This window comes from Thrips palmi, unplaced genomic scaffold, assembly GCF_012932325.1.
Source record: "Thrips palmi isolate BJ-2018 unplaced genomic scaffold, TpBJ-2018v1 HiC_scaffold_19, whole genome shotgun sequence".
Lineage (NCBI taxonomy): Eukaryota > Metazoa > Arthropoda > Insecta > Thysanoptera > Thripidae > Thrips > Thrips palmi.
Genome location: NW_023144628.1, coordinates 11,509,327 through 11,529,366, shown reverse-complemented (window position 1 = coordinate 11,529,366; position 20,040 = coordinate 11,509,327). Strand labels below are relative to the sequence as shown.

At 59.1% G+C, this 20,040-nt stretch overlaps 1 protein-coding gene across 2 annotated transcripts in view; it reads right to left on the bottom strand.

Moving 5' to 3' along the window:
* Nucleotides 1–20,040, bottom strand: part of LOC117645705 (elongation of very long chain fatty acids protein AAEL008004) — a 37,801-nt gene that overhangs the window by 11,299 nt on the left and 6,462 nt on the right. Inside the window, exon 1 of one of the 2 annotated variants that reach the window (XM_034386038.1) lies at nucleotides 17,097–17,296. The exons of the other annotated variant lie outside the window; for it this stretch is intronic. The gene's annotated coding sequence lies outside the window, so the exon portion shown is untranslated. Of the gene's footprint in view, nucleotides 1–17,096; nucleotides 17,297–20,040 lie in introns of those variants that run through there. 2 annotated transcript variants of the gene reach the window in all.

Here is a 20,040-nt window from a genome sequence, read left to right as displayed (position 1 = left end):
CTACCGTCAGGGAGGAACCCCGGACGCGCGAGGGCGTCGGAGCGCCTCCAAACCACAAAACAACAAGCAGCGAACCCGAGCGAACCGGCGGCGGACACAGAAAGCAAGAAAATGCCGTCCCCACCGCGACCACACAAGCCCGAGTACACGGGGGCTGCCGCGACCAGACCGCCGGCAGACTCATTTCGCGGAACAGGGCGTCTCTCTCGCACTAATGGGGTCGTCCCGCGTGGGTGCGAGAGAGACAGACCGCACTGCGCGGAACTACACTGCAGAGGCCGACGCAAGGCGCCGAGCGCGCAGAGGGCAGTGTCCCTGCGACAACAGGCAGGCAGTGTTGGAGGACACGCGCGAGAACCGGATCGCCGCGCCGCCAGCGCGGAGCGCGCCACAGCAGAAGCTTTCGGCACGCCCCGCCACGGCGGAAGACGAGTGGAAACTCTACTCCAGAAATTATTCCGGGGTATCGGACGCGCCAATCGCCGGGCAGTGGTAACATTATAGCCTGGGCTCCGACCTCAGGGGTCACACCAGCCAAAGATTCCATTATTTTGCCGGACCTTCACGCAGTACTCGCAAAATCCTCCGCCATCCAAACTAATGGCAGGTGAGACGTGCGCGCGAGAGGAGACATTGTTATGAATATTAATCTTCCAAAGAGTGGGAAAGGCCGTGGAGTCGCCGGCAACATGTAGCACAACCAAACGAGACCATCACGCCTGCTGGTCAGTTTAAAATGCGTTTAAAATCAAGTCCAGTTTCAAAACAAATGCAAAACTGCAAACCAAACTTGCTACCTATTCCATTTTGAACTTCTGAAAAAAAATTGATTCCCATGGAACTATTATAAGGTTGTTTGGAATCTGTGCATACGTCATTGCACGAGGAACAGACAGTTCAGCGAGGCACTGTCTGAAACTCTGTGGCTTGAGGATGGACACTAATATCGAGCAGACTCCTCTCGACTGGACGAATAAAAGACATGATTTTAACATCTAGTCACCATGACGTGTGTACAGTACACTCTTAGAGGATGCTTCCAAGTACACTCTTATTTACAGCATACTTGCAAGGCACACGCTAAAATAGAGTGTGCCTGGCAAGTACACGCTAAATAAGTGTGTACCTTGCAAGCCCACACTAAAATACACTCGATTAGTCCTATCTAAAAGCATGGGCCAGTTTAAGGGTACTTGCCAGGTACACTCTTATTTAGCGTGTACCTGCAACGAGGGGGCCACCACCCCCGTAATCCTGTGTACAAATTGGCTGGTAATCTCTGGTAATCCATGGCGTAATCACGTAATCCTTGACAAAATTGTGTCATTTTTCACCGTTTTTAGCGAGGGGGGAATAACTCCTCTTTCTGGTGAACACATGATTGCAAGGAGGCGGGATTTCGCGTGATTTCGCGTGATTTCATGGATTTCGCAGGATTGCGTCGGATTGCAAGGATTGCGTAGATTGCGCCGGATCTCTTTAGATTGCAGGCGATTTCAATGATTGCGGTCGGATTTCATAAGATTGCGATGGATTTCACAAGATTGCAATAAGATTGGGATGGATTTCACAAGATTGCAATAAGATTGCGATGGATTTCACAAAATTGCACTATGATTGCGCTGAATGCAAGATAACTGTGTTGGAACACCCGAGAAATACCGTTTATTTACGTGGGTTGTCATTGTGTCTATTTTTTTTTTACAGACAGTGGGTCTTTCAAAGTATAGGTGGCAGTGCTTTGGTTTTTGGTGATTTTGTTGCTTACTATGAAAAACTTTTATAGCCACAGACTGGACTCCCAACTCCCATTAGTTCCAAAGTTATGAGGGTTTTAGTGTCAATTTAGTCGTTTATTAAAAATTCTCCTTGCGAAGAACCAAAAAGTTTACGGAAGTGTGATTTTTTATTTTAGAGCCCAATAAACGTGCAAACAGACTAGCAAAGCCAGATTTGACTGTATATGCAAAGGGCAGCCGGAATCTTATTTTGAAAAGTGTATTTTTCTTATTTTTCTAAAATTAATTAAAGTTTGGTAAAAATAAATTTTTTGAGAAAAATTTCTGTTTAATGGTGGAAATTTGGAAATCCGGCTTTGCCACGAGATAGGCAAATCAATAAAGAACTTGTAAAACAAAAATGAAGTCTCCACAACTTTTGGTTCTTCGCAAGGAGAATTTGGGAGAAACGACCAAATTTGTTACGTAAACTTCAATAACTCAGAAACTAATGGGAGTTGGGTGCCTCAACTTTGGGTTTAAGTTCATCTTATAGTAAGCAACTAGAAACCAAAATACAAACATGATGCCACAATTATTTTGAAAAATGATATTTCACATTTTTTCACTTTACAGTATCCTTAAAATTATTGCGAGACCGCTCTGTTTCTTACGTATTTATTGTTTGATTTTTTTGTGACCAAATATCCTGTCCGATCTTCCCGCGCCTGCAAACGGAAACCGTTTTAGTGGGGCAGGGGCGGCTATTCAGTGAGGTCAGCACGGGCCAACTAATAACGAAGGAAAGGAGCGAGTGTGGAGGAATTATTGGACGATAGACCCTTTCAGTCGTCACCCAGTGAAGAACATAAGTAATCAAAAATTAGGAACCAGTTGCGCGCCACCTAGCGGCCACTGCTATGGACTTCGTCCAGACTTACGCTTGTGACCATTGAGGGTTCAGCTTTTGACAGTGCACAGTAACGGCCGCTAGGTGGCGCGCTACTGGTTCCTGTCTTTTTGATTACTTTTGTCCTTCTCCAGGCGATGACTGAAAGGGTCTATTGCAAGATTACAATGTTTTCGCTAAGATTGCGCAGGATTGCGGAAGATTTTGGAAGGATTGCGCGAGATTGCAGAGGATTTCGCGGGATTGCGGCAGATTGCGGAGGATTTCAAAGATTTCTGATGATTGCATGGATTTCGGAAGATTGCAAGGATTGCGGCCTGATTGCGACCCGGTGAACACATGATTGCGGGAGTCGCGGCCCCCTCGGTTTTTAGTCATTTTTCAACGTTTTTGAGCTATTTTTAACGTTTTCGAACCAATTTTCGAAAATTTCACGCGTAATCCCCAGTAAATTTCCCGAAATCCCGTAATCTTGTGTACGCCTGAAATGAGAGTGGTGGCCCCCTCGACCTGCAATGTACACTCTATTTTATCGTGTGCCTAGCAAGTATGCTGCAAATAAGAGTGTACTTGGAAGCATGCGCTAATAAGAGTGTACTATGTACACACTTCAGTTTGCAGAGTATTCCTCTCCCTTCAGAAACAGGTTAGGGGAGAGACTTTGGCGTGGACTCAGCAATGAAAATGCTCAGTCGTCGCCCTATTGTGGCCGTCCTCCAGTCCGCGTCCGATTATCAAGACATTCTCACCAACGCACCGTATGGCTTTATCCTCCGCCCACACTGCTAAACCGCCACTTTATTACCATTTTCCCATCCGCCTATTTTTTGGCGAAAGACTCATTCCCATTCAAATAAACTGGCCGTTCTCACACCACTCGCGCCGCTCGCGTGCTCTATACCCTCCACACGCGCGTGAACTAAAACCCAAACCAATCCCCGCAAAGGACGACAGGTCACTCTAGACGAAGCCCGCTCAGCCAATTGAGTTTCTTGCAAACTTCACACCGCAAGAGAGGCGAAAAAAAAACATCACTGTTGCCATTTCCATCGTTTGGCGATTTTTTGGCGAGTGACGCATCCGCATTCAAATAAACTGGCCGTGTCGTTTCCCACACCGTTTGCGCTGCTCGCGTGCGCCGCCGTGCGCCTCGCGCGAATAATAACCCGCAGGCAAATCCCCGCAAAGGACACCAGGATGCGCCACACTGGCAAATCGCGGTGGAGGGGGAGCCAGACGGCTGTTTCCACAAACGGCCAATTGACAACGACAATCGTTGCAGCGGCCGATCATGCTAAACCGCCGACGCGTGCACAGCAGCAGCAGGCCGCGGTCGTCCGTCTCTCTCGCACTCATGGGGCGTCCCGTGTCGGTGCGAGAGAGACAGAGCGACGAATCAGTCCGCAGGCCGCAAGGATGCCCGCCGATCCTCCGGCGAGACGGCGGCACGGGGACGGGGCTGCGAGGAAGCCAGAGGAAGCCGCGCGACCGCAGGCAAGGCGGCACGGCGCCGCGGCGCCGCGGCCTAGGGTGACCTTAAGGCCGCCTTAAAACGCGCGGCCGACGACTTGGCATTCGACGCACCGCGACGCGAGCTCCAATACTCCGTGGAGAGTGCGTGGGAAGCGCGCCGGGACCGCGACCGCCGCCAGGACCGACCCGGCAGGAGCCGCCAGGAGCCGGGAAGCGAAAAAGAGCGCAAAAAGACGACGGTGCGGCCGGAAAGGGGAAGCGCCAAGCGCGAGCAGCGCGTGGCCAGACACGCGGGCGTCGCGGACGTGCCCAGAGGTCAACAAGTAGAGCCGCAAAACCATGCCCAAAACGGCGCGCGCCGCGTCGCGTCGCGTGCCCCAAGCAGAGGGGTTGCCCCTCTCTGGCACGAGCAGACGGACGGACGGACAGACACAGACATACACACAGATATACACACAGACAGACACGCAGACACACAGACACGCAGACAGACAGACACACAGACAGACAGACACACAGACTGACGAGCAGACGAACAGACAGACAAACAGACAGACACACAGACAGACACACAGACAGACACACAGACGCAGGAGGACAAACAAGCCAAACAGAAACCCAGGCAGACAGTCAACCGCCTGCCACACGAGGGGGGGAAACTGCGGCGGGGGGCATCAAAACAATCAAAAGACGACAGCGGCCGCTTTCCGGCCAAAAAAGACTGCCTTTTCCCAGGCGATTAGGCCACATTATTGGCAGCACAGGGGGGAAGGCCCGTCCCGTTCGTAGGGCTCGTCCTGGGAAGCGTGCCGGTTCGGCTCTGTTGCACACCGGGACAAAAACAACCAGCCGCGACCCGGGCGGCCACTATCAAAACAAACTTGAAGGCCACCATCGGGCTGGAGTGTCACAGGCCCAACCGAGATATCTCGTTCGGGAGAAAAACTTGGCAAATTGTGACAGACTCCGCAGAGATCATCTTCGTGCTCGCGGCTGGCGTCACCGGGCGACACCGAACTCGGCGATGCAGCGCAAGATAAACAATGGCGAGGAAAAGGCGGCCCGATGACATCAGAAGTCGCGAAAAGCGCCTGTTTCCCGAGCAAACACACACGACTCTGGGCAAACCGATCGCCGCCTAGATCCGCGCAGGGGGAGTCCCCTCCGGGCGAGTCGGCGACAAGTCCAGAGTCACGCCGAGCAGGAATCCAGAGATGGGCAGGCAGCCAAGGCCGAATTTGGGGATTGCCGGCACTTCCAGTGAAACAGAACCAGACCGAACCGACCCGAACCCATGTTAATGAGGCACTGGAACTGCTCATCGAAAGAGTTTTTCATTTTATCCCACTTTCCAGATGGTGGTATTACGCCTCGGCGGGCTTGGACTCTGGACCTCGCGAGTACCGATTTGTACTGGAGAAACGGAAAACACCCGAAACCCTGTCCTCGGGTCTTCGATAGTATCTTCGATACTCTTCTCGAACCGCGGTATAATTCGGACAACCGACGTCGGTCGACGCAGTTTTACGCCCATGGATGTTCTCATAAAGATTTTACGCGAACTCGTCCACCAATTCGTTCCTACTAATTACTTTCATAGTACCTAAATTGGAATTTGCCAAGGGTCAACGGCAACGGGTTTTCCCCCAACACGACGAGGTGTAGTGGAAGAGAGAGAAGCACGAAGAAGGCACCGCGAGTCCACGTGCACTGAATACGCACCAGCGGTGGCTAATGGGCCGCATTGCCATGCACATTCGAAACCAGAGGCAACAAAGTCGGCCGCGTGGGATTCGGCGCGCCGAACAACGACAAGGACCGACGATGACAGCGGCAACTACACCGCGACAACGCGGCAACGCCACGCGCAGCGAGTCAGAAGACCGGCGCAGGCGGCCAAAACTCGGAACGCGTCTTGAGCTCCAGAGTCGCTAAACAGGACTCGAACCGAACGTGTGACCCCACCAATGGATTGCTGTGCGACCGAGGAATCCATTGGTCGCATTGATCCTCGGTCGCACAGCAATCCATTGGTGGGGTCACACGTTCGGTTCGAGTCCCGTTTAGCGACTCTGGAGCTCAAAACGCGTCTAGGGTTTTGGCCGCCTGCACCGGTCTCCTGGCTCGCGGGGTGCCGCCCCACGGTCAGCAGACTCATTCCGAGAGTCGTTTTCGTCGCTCCGTCTCTCCCGCACATATAAGGGACGCCCCACGAGTGCGAGAGAGACAGAGCGACGAAAACGGATCTCGGAATCAGTCTGCAGGCCGTGCGACAGCCCGCCCGGCGGGTAGGCAGCCACTGCCACGCGGCGCAGCGGAGTCGCGCGGTGCGGCCTACCCCGCCGCCCGCAGGGGCTCCGGCCGCGGCGGCAAGGAGAACCAGTGCAGTGTGTGGAGCAGCTCCACCGGCGCAGCGCCACATAGTGCAGCGCAGTGCAGCGCCATGGCAGCGCCCAGCCTGGCGTGCTCGGCTGCACACGCTCTCAATAAAACGAGTTTTTCGGTCCCCGCGCGCCGCGGTTCGCGGTGGCCGCGTGGCGGCTGCACTGCGAAAAGAGGGTAAGCAGGCCTTTCGCTGGAGCAGCAGTGCACAGTGGGCCAGAAGCCGGTGGAGGCGGCCAAAATTCTAGACGCTTTCTGAGCTCCAGAGTCACTAAATCGGACTCGAACCGAACGTGTGACCCCACCAATGGATTACTCTCCGAACGAGGAATCCATTGGTGGGGTCACATGTTCGGTTCGAGTCCTGTTTAGTGACTCTGGAGCTCAAAACGCGTCTTGAGTTTTGGTCGCCTCCACCGGTTTCTGGCCCACTGTGCAGTGCTCTGCCGCACGCCGCAGCGCTCCACCACTGAGGTCGCCGCGAGGAGGAAAGGACCCTCGCGGTGGCGGTCCAGTGGACAACAAAAAGGGGGAGGGGGGCGGTAGACAGACGCACTGCGTGCCGCATACCAGAGATAATGGTGTTTTCACGTGTCGCGGTGCCGCAGGCAAAACGATAGAGCTATCAAAAACTAAACAAACAAAAAGAAAATGGGAATTTGAAAAAAAGGAAACGCGAAACGCATTCTCAGGCCACGACGACACGAATTAATGCGGGAAGAGATTCGTTTGTCTTCAATGTAACAAATGGAGTGTCATTGGTTAAACCTGCGACTGCGACACGGCTAGATAGTGGCGAGCGATCTGTCAACGCACTGCACACAACTTCGTTTATCAACGAAGCGACACAGCGGGCTTCCCTGCGGCGTTTGCCGAAAAGCACACAGGTGCATTAATCTACACAGCTAGAGTTTGGGTTGGGACGCCTCTGCCCCGGCCTGATCTGACCCGACCCGGTGGCCAATCTCTTGAGGTCCCTCCGCGCGTTTAGCCTCCGGACCGTCGGTCTCGCACCGCGACGCACAGTGGGCCAGAAGACCGATGGAGGCGGTCAAAATCCCGGACGCGTTTTGAGCTCCAGAGTCGCTAAATGGGACTCGAATCGAACGTGTGACCCCACCAATGGATTGCTCTCCGAACGAGGAACCCATTGGTGGGGTCACACGTTCCGTTCAAGTCCTGTTTAGCGACTCTGGAGCTCAAAACGCGTCTGGAGTTTTGTCCGCCTCCACCGGTCTTCTGGCCCACTGGCGCTCGGTATGCAGAGTGGTGACAGCGTCGACGAGCGAACCGGAAGCAGCATCAGCGTCCGTCGCGCACCCATTCATTCGCCCATTCATTCCAACATCCACCTTGTTCAGTTTACTACTCAAGGACGACGACGTCAGCCGGCCATCCCGGACGCCACTTCGGCGCCACAAATGATGATCGGCATCCATGCGATACGGACGCTCCAGCAGGATGCAGTACTATTCGGCAGAAAAAGTCAAGTGACGCAAATAGTAGCCAGTCGATGCGCGCTGTGGAAAGCTTCTGTTCAGCTGGACGAGTGGCAAACGCAGCCTTGGTACGGCAGGGAGGGGGAGGGGGAGGGGAGGGGGGAGGGAGGAGGGGGAAGGGGAAGGCAGTGCAGTAGCCAAGGCGGCGACGCGCGCGGGGCTACGCTGTGGCACGTGCCCTCCAGCGGGGAAGGCACGCAGGCCGCCCCCGCCAGCCCCGCCAGCCCCGCCAGCCCCGCGGCGACGCGATGGAGACACCAGAGACTCGGTGGCGGCGAGGCGGCTGCCGGCGCCAAGTTCAAGGCGTGCGTGCCAAGGCCGCGGCAGGGGCGGCAGGACACTCCGCGCCCCCTCGCGGCCGGAGGCTGGTGCCGGTCCAGTCACGGCGGCGCGGCACACCAAGAGGTGGACGAGTCGGCGCGCTCTCGCCGCTCTAGAGGCGGTGGCCCGGCCAACGGTGCACAGTGGGCCAGGAGACCGGTGGAGCGGCCAAAATTCTAGACGCGTTTTGAGCTCCAGAGTCGCTAAACAGGACTCGACCCGAACGTGTGACCCCACCAATGGATTGCTCTCCAAACGAGGAATCCATTGGTAGCGTCACACGTTCGGTTCGAGTCCCATTAAGCGACTCTGGAGCTCAAAACGCGTCTAGAATTTTGGCCGCTCCACCGGTCTTCTGGCCCACTGTGCGGTGGTGCCAACGGCACAAACACAAAATGAGCACCACGACTCTGACGGCGGCGGTCCCAACAGGGTCAACTGGACACATGGCAACAGGGCCATACTTCCTTTTCTATGCTGCAGAGAAGTCCCCGCGCATTACGACACGTCTTTGCAATTTATTGGCATGGAACAGCATAGGCCGCCGGGTGGCATCCAGGAGCCCCAAACCAGCCGGCACCTCGACGTCAACGCACCGCCGCCGACGCGCCACCGCCGACACGCCCGCCCCGCGGCAGTGGCAGTGCGGTTACATCACCCCGCGCGCACTCACACTCACGCACGCTCGCACACACACACAGGCACGCACGCACGATCGTACACACACACAAGCACTTGGCCGGGTGCAGCGGCGCGGCGGCGCGGCGCGCTGCTCAAATGGTCCAAGGCCATCGCGGCGAGTCAATGAACAGGGCGTGGCGGGGAAAGGGGCGGCCTGTCACCGCGGAGCACGCCATGCACTACCGGAGGCTGCCGGGGGTCGCCGTCGTCCAAGTGCGTGGTGAAGGCCGGCGCACCCCCGCCCCCGCCGCCTGGCCCGCCTGGCCGCCTCGCGCAACGTCCAACCGCGTCCGCCTAGACGGCCGCACTGCAAGCCCCATCTGCATAGGCCTGGCAGTCCATTTCCCTAAACGGATGCGGCGGCGCGGCCATAGTCTGGCTCATTTAAACTTTGTTGCGGAACGAGAACACCCAAGGGTGGATTGAAAGGGACCAAAGGTCGCTTCGCCTCGCAAAGAGCCGCCAGCAAGGTGGGAAATAAAAGGGGAAACTTTACCACTCGCTAGAATCCGAAAAGTGCTACTGTGCCGCCACCATTGTCGCCGTGAACACGAAGACGACGGCGACGCCTCCACGCGCACTTTAATAAGCCGCCTTTATTTATCTTAAGTCGCGGCCCGCCATCCATCGATCGCCGGCAGCAAAAAGACCGCCATCGACCAGCACGTGGAGCGGCGCGCAGCCCTCGGCGGCACCGCCATGCCAAATGCATGACGGCACACACGGGGTGCCCCGGCCGCGGCCGCCCCAGTGGGCCAGAAGACCGGTGGCGCCGGCCAAAACTCTAGACGCGTTTTGAGCTCCAGAGTCGCTAAGCAGACCTCAAATCGAACGTGTGACCCCACTAATGGACTCCTCGTTCGGAGAGCAATCCATTGGTGGGGTCACACGATCGGCTCGAGTCCCAGTTAGCGACTCAGAGCTCAAAACGCGTCCGGAATTTCAACCGCCGCAAGGGGTGACCCACTGTAAAATTTTGTGTACAATGATTGTGTGAATGTGCAAGAATGTGCAAGATTTCTGGCGTTTTTGCCACACATGTTGCCTACTTACAGGCGTTTTAGCCGCCTGAATGTGGAATGTGGCCAAATTTTGTACAACGAATGTGGGAAGCTGTTCCCCCCTCGAACCGCCGCCACCCGTCTTCGGGCCCACGGTGCGCCCCCCGGCGCCGAGCTTTCTCCGCGAGGGTGGCGCGGCGGACCGGTTGGCGGACTGCACCTCCGGACTGCTGCACCTCCGCGACGACGGCCAGCGCCGCGCGCATTGCCCAACCCATTGACTAATAAGGCCGGAAAGTACTTTTCCACCGCCGCCTCCCCCCTCCCCCCGCACAATCGGGCTAATCCCAGGCTCGTGCGTGAAGGGCGCCAGTGTTGCAGCACGCTGCACGTCGGCGCCATGGTCAAGAGCGCCGAGAGCGCGTTCAGGCCGGGCCGGCCGTGCTCCAGCCATCATCGGGCGCACCAATTGGCAAAGATTCCTCTTCTAAACGGCGGCACGGCCGGCGGCGCCGCGGGGCTCGGCCCGGCAGAAGTGGCCGTCGGCGTGCCCACGCCCACGCCGCACAGTGGGCCAGAAGACGGGTGGCGGCGGTCGAAATTCCGGACGCGTTTTGAGCTCCAGAGTCGCTAAATGGGACTCGAACCGAACGTGTGACCCCACCAATGGATTGCTCTCCGAACGAGGAATCCATTGGTGGGGTCACACGTTCGGTTGGTGTCCCTCTTAGCGACTCTGGAGCTCAAAACGCGTCTCGAATTTTGGCCGCTCCACCGGTCTTCTGGCCCACTGTGCGCCGGCCCGCCTTGCCGCCACCAGGGCCGCCATCTCGCCGCCCCAGCTGCCCGCCAGCCGCGCCGCCAGCCCGGCAGAGCCAATCCGAACAGCGCTTTCATCGCTCCGTCGCTCTCGCACTCACGGGCCGTTCCAGGGAAGAGCAAGAGAGACAGGCCAACGGTACGCTGCACGGAATCGGTGTGCAGGAGGTCCGCCCCGCCGACCTTGCGAGCACGTGAGAACGCGCAGTGCGGGGCGCGGCGCAGCAGGCCGAGGCCCAACCGAATCATTCGCCATTACCGGTCCTATCTCACTAGCGAGCACGCACACGTCCAGTACACCGTCACGGCCGCGAGAGGTTTCATGTCACACTTGGCTCATTTGATTCTTGCGCGTCTGGCGGCGGTGACGCAGTTATTTTCTCCGGCCACAGGCACACACACCAACACCTTCACACACACGCTGAGGCACGCGCCGCGCCGCCCGATGACCAGGCGGGGGAGAATGGGTCAGTGTCGCGGTGCGGCGCGGTGCGCATTGTGTCAACTTCCCCCGGGCCGCCCCGGGCGCAGCGCAAACAGCGGGGCCACGCCGCCAAGCCGTGTGGACGCGCCGTCATGTTTGTAATGGCGAGTCGAAACAAGACTCAGCAGAAATACCCTTTCTTTCTCATACACACAGCGCCAAACCGCCGCGAAATAGCGATCGCACGGCGCGCGACGCGAAGCGGCGGCCGGCCGGACGTGTTTCGGACATGCCCCGCCCTCCGCGAACACTGCAGGCCCAGAATGACAAATGACCGCCCCGACGGTGCCTCTGTTCGAAGAGCAAACCCACGGGTACGTGCCGCCAGGTGCGTGGCTCGGGGAGGCCTAACCGTGGCCTTCGGCTGTCGAACATTGTCCGCCTGGGAAGGATCCTCTAGAGTTCGGCCTGGCTTCCTCGGTGTAGCAGTGTCGTGCGAGACACTCGCTACGATCAAAATGATACCCCGCCCTGGGTGGGACCCTACCAGCTTGAGTCCCGCCGGCGCGCCCTTTGCAATTACTTTGGTACTGGTCCCCTCGCCGTGTGTTAAAATCACCGAATCACCAGTGCGGTGCCGCGGTGCCGCCGTGTCCGCCAACATGCGGGGTTCGTCTCCTCGTCACGCGACGAGCCATCGACCCGCACAAGTCCGTCGAGAGGGTGGACGGACGGCAGCCGACGGCACACAGTGGGCCAGAAGACCGGTGGAGGCGGTTAAAATCCCGGACGCGTTATGAGCTCCAGAGTGGCTGAAGGGGACTCGAACCGAACGTGTGACCCCACCAATGGATTGCTCTCCGAACGAGGAATCCATTGGTGGGGTCACACGTTCGGTTCGAGTCCTGTTTAGCGACTCTGGAGCTCAAAACGCGTCTAGAGTTTTGGCCGCCGGCGCCGGTCTTCTGGCCCACTGTGCGGCGGCGGCCCCGCGCTGTGACTGGGCCGAGGCCTCGGCGACGCCGCTCCAGGCCACACAGCGCCAGCAGCGCGCACCACAGGCAGCGCTCGCTCATCCCGCACTGCTTATCACGGACCAGATAAAGGAAGCGCCGCGACACTGCGGCCCGGCGCGTGGGTGGGCGTCGTCGGGGACCTCGGAGTCGACGGCTTCCGCTTTTATCTTAATTGGGGCAATTGAATAGATATGCCTGTCATCGCTAGAGGAGAAGAGATCGACACTAGAAGGAGAAGTGCGATACGCGCGTCGAGTGCATTGCATCGCGGGAAGGGAGGGAGGGAGGGAGGAGGGGGATGGGGGGGGGGAGGGGGGGGGGACGGGGAGGGGGAGTAGGGGAGGGAGAGAGAGAGAGAGAGAGAGAGAGAAGAGAGAAGAGAGAGGAGAGAGGGATAGGGGAGGAGAGGGGAGGGAGGGAGAGAGAGAGGGAGGGAGGAAGAGAGAGAGGGAAGGAGGGAGAGAGAGAGGGAAGGAGGGAGAGAGAGAGGGAAGGAGGGAGAGAGAGAGGGAAGGAGAGAGAGGGAAGGAGAGAGAGGGAAGGAGGGAGAGGGAAGGAGGGAGAGGGAAGGAGGGAGAGGGAGAGAGAGAGGGAGAGGGGGAGAGGGAGGCGGGGAGAGGGAGGCGGGGAGAGGAGGAGGAGGAGTGGGGCGCTAAACGCCACCAGACGACTCGCGTCGCTATCACCCGCAGAGATTACCGCGGTTACCTCAGAAGCGAGAAGGGAGGGGGGCTGCAGTCTGCAGTCGATAAGATGGCCGTGTGGTCTAGGTCGGGCGCGGGGCGGAGCGCGGGGCGGAGCGCGGCCAAGCGGCTGGGCGCGGGCCGCTTTAGAAAGGTGCACAAATCGGAGTGGAAAAAACGTGCGCCTTTGCAGTGGCGTGGCAACGGTACACTTCGGCCTTGACTTTGAGCGAGTTTCCACTCGATCTGCTCCACCGCTAACACACGCCCCGCCCCGCCCCGCCCCGCCGTGGACGTCGCCCCCGTCGTCCAGCAAGCCGGCCGCGCGTGGTGGCGGTCCAGCAGTCCAGAGCAGCTGATTGTTTTCAAATCACGTTCGCCAAGGCCGGGCCGGCCGGGCCCCGCGATGGCTGGCTGCCTGGCTGGCTGGCGCGGGTTGCACACAGCGTTAGGCCGACACCAACACACTCGCGCGCGCCTGCAGTCCATCCACGTGCAGAACTAGCGAAAATAAAAAGCCACTTGGCAGGCGCGGCACGCGGCACGCAGCACGCCGCGGGTAGCGGCCGGCGGTGGCGGCGCGGTAAACCGGTACCAGCCGAACTGGCAGAGATAGCAGCACTCATTCCGAAGGCGCGTTGTCACCGTCTCTCTCGCACTCGCGGGGCGTACCGTAAGGGTGCGAGAGAGACAGAGGCGCGGAATGGCGCTGCGCGTCTGTCTGGTGAACACGCCGGGGGACAACAAGAACACGCGAATAAATTGACACTGCTGCTGGCGAGGTGGCTCGGCCGCTCGGCCACGTGGCTTGACGGCTCGACTCGCGCCGGGCAGCGCTCTGGCTCTCTCGCACCCCGACGGGGCACCCGCGACACCCCGGTCGCACGAGAGAGACGGAGCGTCGACAACCATGTGCGAATCGCTCGGCCGGGTAAATGAAACACAAGCCAAAGGGTCACCGACGGGGCACAGTGGGCCAGAAGACCGGTGGAGTGGAGGTGGACAAAATTCTAGACGCGCGTTTTTACCTCCAGAGTCACCACTAAATGGTACTCGAATCGCACGTGTGACCCCACCAATGGATTCCTCGTCCGGAGAGCAATCCATTGGTGGGGTCACACGATCAGTTAGAGTACCATTTAGCGACTCTAGAGCTCGAAACGCGTCTAGAATGTTGGCCGCCTGCGCCGGTCTCCTGGCCCACTACTGTGCTCGGCCAGGCTGCGTACAGTAAGTAGATTGCAGACGAGCAGCACGGCGCGGCGTGCGCGCGGCCTAAACGGCAGCGGAAAAACGAAGGTACACAAAAAGGAAGAAATAATAGATTAGGTCAACGCCCTCGCCACCGCGCGTGACAGACGGCCGGCCAGCCAGTCTGCCTAACTGCTTGCCTGTCTGATGATTCACTTTTACTCCACCGCGAATATCCAGCCAAATCAATAAAAGCATTCCCTTCATCCTCGAGGGGAAGGAGAGGGGGCGTCGAACTACTCACGCGACGGCGGCGCAACGAGGGGAGGAGGGGAGGGGAGGGAGTGGGGGAAGGTTGCATACCACTCTGCTCCTCGTGGCCGCAGTGTATGAACTGCGAGTACATGAGCAACTACTAACTGGTCTACGCGCTGGCAAAGGGGGTAATGGAGAAGGGGGAAGGAGAAGAGGGGAAGCGGAAGAGAGGGGGAAAGGGGAGGGGCGTTCATAAAGTCACCCGGCGCCATTGCACTGCAACGCCCCTTCAGCGACACCGGCTGCCCGATCTCGTCGTCGCGGCATGCACATGTGGCTGGCATCGCGATCCGCCTCAACGGCCCCCTGGCCCACGGCGCGCGGCACAGTGGGCCAGAAGACCAGTGGAGGCGGACAAAACTCTAGACGCGTTTCGAGCTCCAGAGTCGCTAAGCAGGATTCGAACCGAACGTGTGACCCCACCAATGGATTGCTCTCCGAACAAGGAATCCATTGGTGGGGTCACACGCTCGATTCGAGTCCCGTTTAGCGACTCTGGAGCTCAAAACGCGTCTAGAGTTTTGGCCGCCTCCACCGGTCTTCTGGCCCACGGCGCACGGGGCGGTGCTCTGGGCGTCGCAGCAGCGGCAGGCCGGGAGGCTGACGCGCGGCGGCGTTGACGAGTCGCGGGGACTTTTGGCACGTTCGCTTTTTGGCCTAGTTTCTCCACGGCACCCCGCCAGGCCTACGACTCGATCAGCAAGGCCGAGGGTTCAAATACCGGTCCTGCCGTTTTACTTTTATTTCCCCTCCCCGACGCGACACTGACCTCCACGCCAACCACCGCCGGCACCACCACCAGCAGCGCCGCTGCGCCCGGGGCACGCCGGGAGGACCGGGAGCTGTAGCAGCTGGAACCGGACGGCTTCGCGTCGGACAGACCACTCGACGTATACGCGACACCGCAGAGCGAGCGGCTGAATGAATGCGTGCGTGCCTGCCAGTGTGCGTGCGCGGCGACACACCTCGGTCACGCACCTCCGTATCCCTTCCTTTCTTACTAAATACATTTTTTAGAAAAATAAAAACTACGCGCAGCTGCAATTTTTTACTTGCGGTTTCTTCGCCGCCCTAATAGTCCCCTCTCATTCGAATCCAACCGTTACGCGCCGTTTCTAGAGCGTCGCCCGGCGTGTGGCAACGCCGCGGCCGTGCTGGCCGTGCTGGCCGTGCGCGTGTGCCCCACAATCGGTTCCACTTTTCAGCGCATTGGCTGATAACGCTCGCGTGCGCCGCCGGCGACAAGACTCGGCCGTGTTTCCCTAAAAGGGAGGCCTTTCACCGCCGTCGGCGCCGCCGCGGCCCGCGGGTACGCCAAACGCCGTCGAACGCCTTCGACGACAACGCCACTGGGACAGTGACAGTCGTCAAAGAGGCTGTCCCACACTGGTCTGAACCTACAAGACCAGCGGCGCTACGGCACACTACGGCCTCGCCCGGGGCCCGGGGCCTAGAGCACGGCGTCGACGGCCGACCGTCGGGTACCGCCGGGCCGCGCGCGGTTCGATACAAAGATCGTCAACGGGTGGATCGCGTTGGATCGTGCTCGCCAACGTCGGTCCGAGTCGGTCCCGAGCCAAGCCCTGGCGGGCGTGGGCCCGGCCGGCGACTGGCCCAGCTTCGAATCCCGGCAGAAGCCTGCATTTTTGTCGGTCTCTGGTACCTTTCAGGTTCTTGAAAAAGAATATCCACGGTATTTATATATGCCGTGAAATGTTAGTTGCGGTTGCAGCTCTGAAATCGCGAAAAAAAATTGAAGCGCCGCCGGGACTTGAAGCTGGTCAACGGTTTGGGCCAAAACCGGCGCTTCGGTTTGGTTCCGAACCGACCCGAACCGACGTTCGCGAGCACGATCCATCGCGATCCACCCGTTGACGATCTTTGGTTCGATACGGTGTCGGCAATCGGCGAGAGGGGTCCGGCGATAGCCGACAGACGAACCGACCTCCAACCTCCGAGGCCCCGCGGATCCCGCCCAAAAGAGTTTAAAAACGTCGAATTGAAAAAACGGCTGAGGTCTTTGTCGGATTCACACTTCACGCCCGAAGAGTCGTGAAGGTGCCATTGAAACAAAAAAGTGAGACACAGTTCGATCACGTCACCTGAGCGAGTGCAAAACCCCGCACACGCAAAACAAAAACAATGATAGTAAACATTTCTACATGGAAAAGAATGAATGACAAAATGTCGCAGCACTGCTTTTTTTTTTTTCAGTGACCCCTTCCCAGCGCTGCAAGCGGCAAGGTTCTTCCCCGGGGCCAGGCGCCGGCGAGGCATGTCACATAGTAGCCATGTGACCATACAACTCCCCCGCCCCGCCGCCCCGCCCCGCCGCCGCGGCGTCGCGACGCCTGGCTGCCAGAGACGCCCATCCCAGGCGTCACGGCTACAGTGGGGCCGCGCTGCCGCGGCACGGCGCGCCGCACGCCCACGCCCCTCGTTACTTAGACACGCCGCCCGGCGACACAGCGCCGGGACAGTGCATTTGCTCGGAAAACCCGGTTCTAAACAGTCAAGTGAACCCAGCCTCCCCACTTCCCTCACACACACGCAAACACACTGACGCACTCACACACGCGCGCGCGCCGTCGTCGTCGAGGAGCATATAGACACACTCGGCAGCCGATGTCAATGATGTCAGTGCTGGGGCCCCGAAAACTCACCTCGCTGGTCGACTAGGCCCGCGGCGCGGCACTGTGAGGCACTGCGCGGCACCTGGAGGTCGCCGTCGTCACCGCCGCGGTGGTGCTGGCTGGCTGTCGCTGGCTGTCGCGCTGTGGCCGTGCGTGTGAGGTTATGGGGTGCGCTGCGGTTTCGGGCTGGCGGGCTGGCGGCTCGGCGCGGCGCGACAGCGATGCACGACCAGACACAAACACGTGGTGACTGACGTCGGCGCGGTGGCGGCTGGTGGCGGCGTGGTGGCAGGCCTGGCCCAGCCGCACGGATGTGAGGTGGGGGAGTGCCCAACGCAGCCCGGCCCAGCGCAGCGAACGCAGCCCAGCGTGCCCACCCAGTCCCTTGTCGCGGTCGGCTGAGTGGAGTAGGCGGCGTGGCGCGGCGTGGCGGCGAGTGGTGCTGGCTCGGCTCGGCGGTGCTCGCCTGTCGCTTGCTGTCTAGCGCGGCCCACACTAGCCCACACTCACTCACTGACTGGCTCACTGGGAAGGGCAGTGGCGCAGCCAGGCCAGCCAGGCGCAGCGCCGCGGAGGCTTAGGGGCAGCCAGGGGCGCTCCAGGGGCGGCTCGAAGGGGGAGGGGGCGTCGTCGGACAGCCCCAGCGGCCCCAGCGGCCCCAGCGGCCCCGGCGGCCCCGGCAGTCCCCGCCCCCTACCCCCGCGCGCGCGCGCCACCTCAATGCCACGATGCCGCCCCCCCGCGCCACTCGCCGATGTGGCCGAGGGGAACCGACTGGCCGCGGGGAGGGGAGGGGGAGGGAGGGGTGTCTTCCAGCGGATCTGTCTGCTGCGCCGCTGCCCTTCCCGCCAACGTGCGTGCGTGCATCCAGCGGATCCTCCGTCCGTCCGTCCGTCCGTCACTGACCAAAGGCCTGTGCGAGTGTGTGTGTGTGTGTGTGTGTGTGTGTGTGGTGTGTGTGTGTGTGTCCACCACCCACACATGGCCACACGGGACATCGCCAGGAAAGAGAGAGGGGGGCGGGCGGCCTGCACGCCTGCACTGCACCGGGCCGCGCTCGCCGCGCTGCACCGGCCATGCTATTTGGCCCCCATTTGCTGAGGCGCACTTCCCAGACGGACAGGTGCGCGGATGGCGGTGGCCAGGCATGCCGACGGGCAGACAGACAGACAGACAGACAGACAGACAGACAGACAGACAGACACAGACAGACAGACAGACGGACGGACGGGCAGACAGACGGACGGGCGGACAGACAGAGACAACGACAGCGCTGCGACCGCCTCGGCGACCGCCGTTTCCAATTTGGCGGTGGATTGCGGACTGCAGGGACACTGGCGGCATGCTGGCGGCGCGGCGTGTTAACGTGGCCATTCAGTGGGTGCGGAAGTACACGCACCGCACGGGTGCATTGATGGACGACGCCGAGGACGTCAACGACGTCAAGGCCGCGGGGTCGGACCGGGGTCACGTCGCCACAGCAAACTGATTCCAAGAGCGAGAGTCTTTGTCGCCTCTAGGCCTCCTCGGGCCTCTCACGCTCCCAGGAAGGACGACCCACGAGTGCACGAGTGACAGAGCGACCGAGAGCGACTTTCGGAATCAGTGGTCTGCTGATGACGACGCTGAGGACGCACAGTGGGCCAGAAGACCGGTGGAGGCGGACAAACCTCTAGATGTGTTTTGAGCTCCAGAGTCGCTAAATGGGACCAGAACCGAACGTGTGACCCCACCAATGGACTGCTCTCCGAACGAGGAATCCATTGGTGGGGTCACACACTCGGTTCGAGTCTTGCTTAGCGACTCTGGAGCTCAAAACGCGTTCGGAGTTTTGGCCGGTCTTCTGGTCCACTGCACTGAGGGAAATGTTTTGGGGCCACACCTAAACTTACAGCTGTGACAACCAATCTGTTTGGTCGCTGGGGGTTCAATTAAACGTTCGTTGGCCACATTTAAATCGTTTAGTCGCACTACTTTAGTTGTGAGATGTACTCTTTTTCTAACATGTCGCCTGTCTATTTTAGCCACTGCCACTAAATCAAATCTTGTTACAGTGACTGAATGCGATAAGGTCTGACGATTGTTTAGTCCTGACACATAAACGTAAACCGATGAAAAAACGACTGCAAAACGAGTACTCGAACCACAGACCTACGTGTTACGAGTCCGTCGCTCTACCAACTCGCCCACCTGGCTGACTGAGAGACGCCGGCATTGATGGGCCTCTTGGACTGACGAATGTGTGCGGACGCACCGAGAAAATGATAGCTCGCTCCCTTTCCTGGGGTCCCAAGTGTCCCACAGTCCATCTCCTGACAGCACAATAGTATACAAAGATACTATGCCAGGAGAAACTGGTTGCGCTACGGGGAGTTGAACCCCCGAACCCGACTTCTTATCCAGCCTCCAGGCGCGGAGACCACTGAGCTACCGCACTGTTGAGAATGTGGCGGAGCGCTGGGCGATGGCAACGCGACTTCCGTGTTGAGTGTACCATCGCCAGTGTTTCGGTGCCACACCTAAACGCTTTAGTCGCGACTACTGACCATCGATCAAGCCTATGACTAAAGCCAGTTTAATCGAGTCCTTTCATGCTGACTATTATTGGCGGTTCAGTCACTCTCACTATTTAGCAGTCTTATTGTGATCATCGGCTGAACAGTTGCAAGGATTGAACTCGTGTAACTGTCGCCATTGGGGGGTTCCACAAAACACAGTTTTATCGTGAGGCACCGACCCCTTCTCTCAGTGTGTGGGACGCGCGCCCGCGCCTGACGGGGTGCCCTCGCCCAGGGCGGCCAGGGCTACCTACCTCACCGGATGCGGTCCAGCGTGTTGACATAATCCGCGGCTCCAATTCACAGCCGGCATCACAAACACCGCCGCGCTGTTTGCCAATCGCGTTAAGAAGGAATCGACCTCTGGCGCGCCCTGGCCGCAATGCGCACTTCCCACTTCCCTTTCGACGACTTTG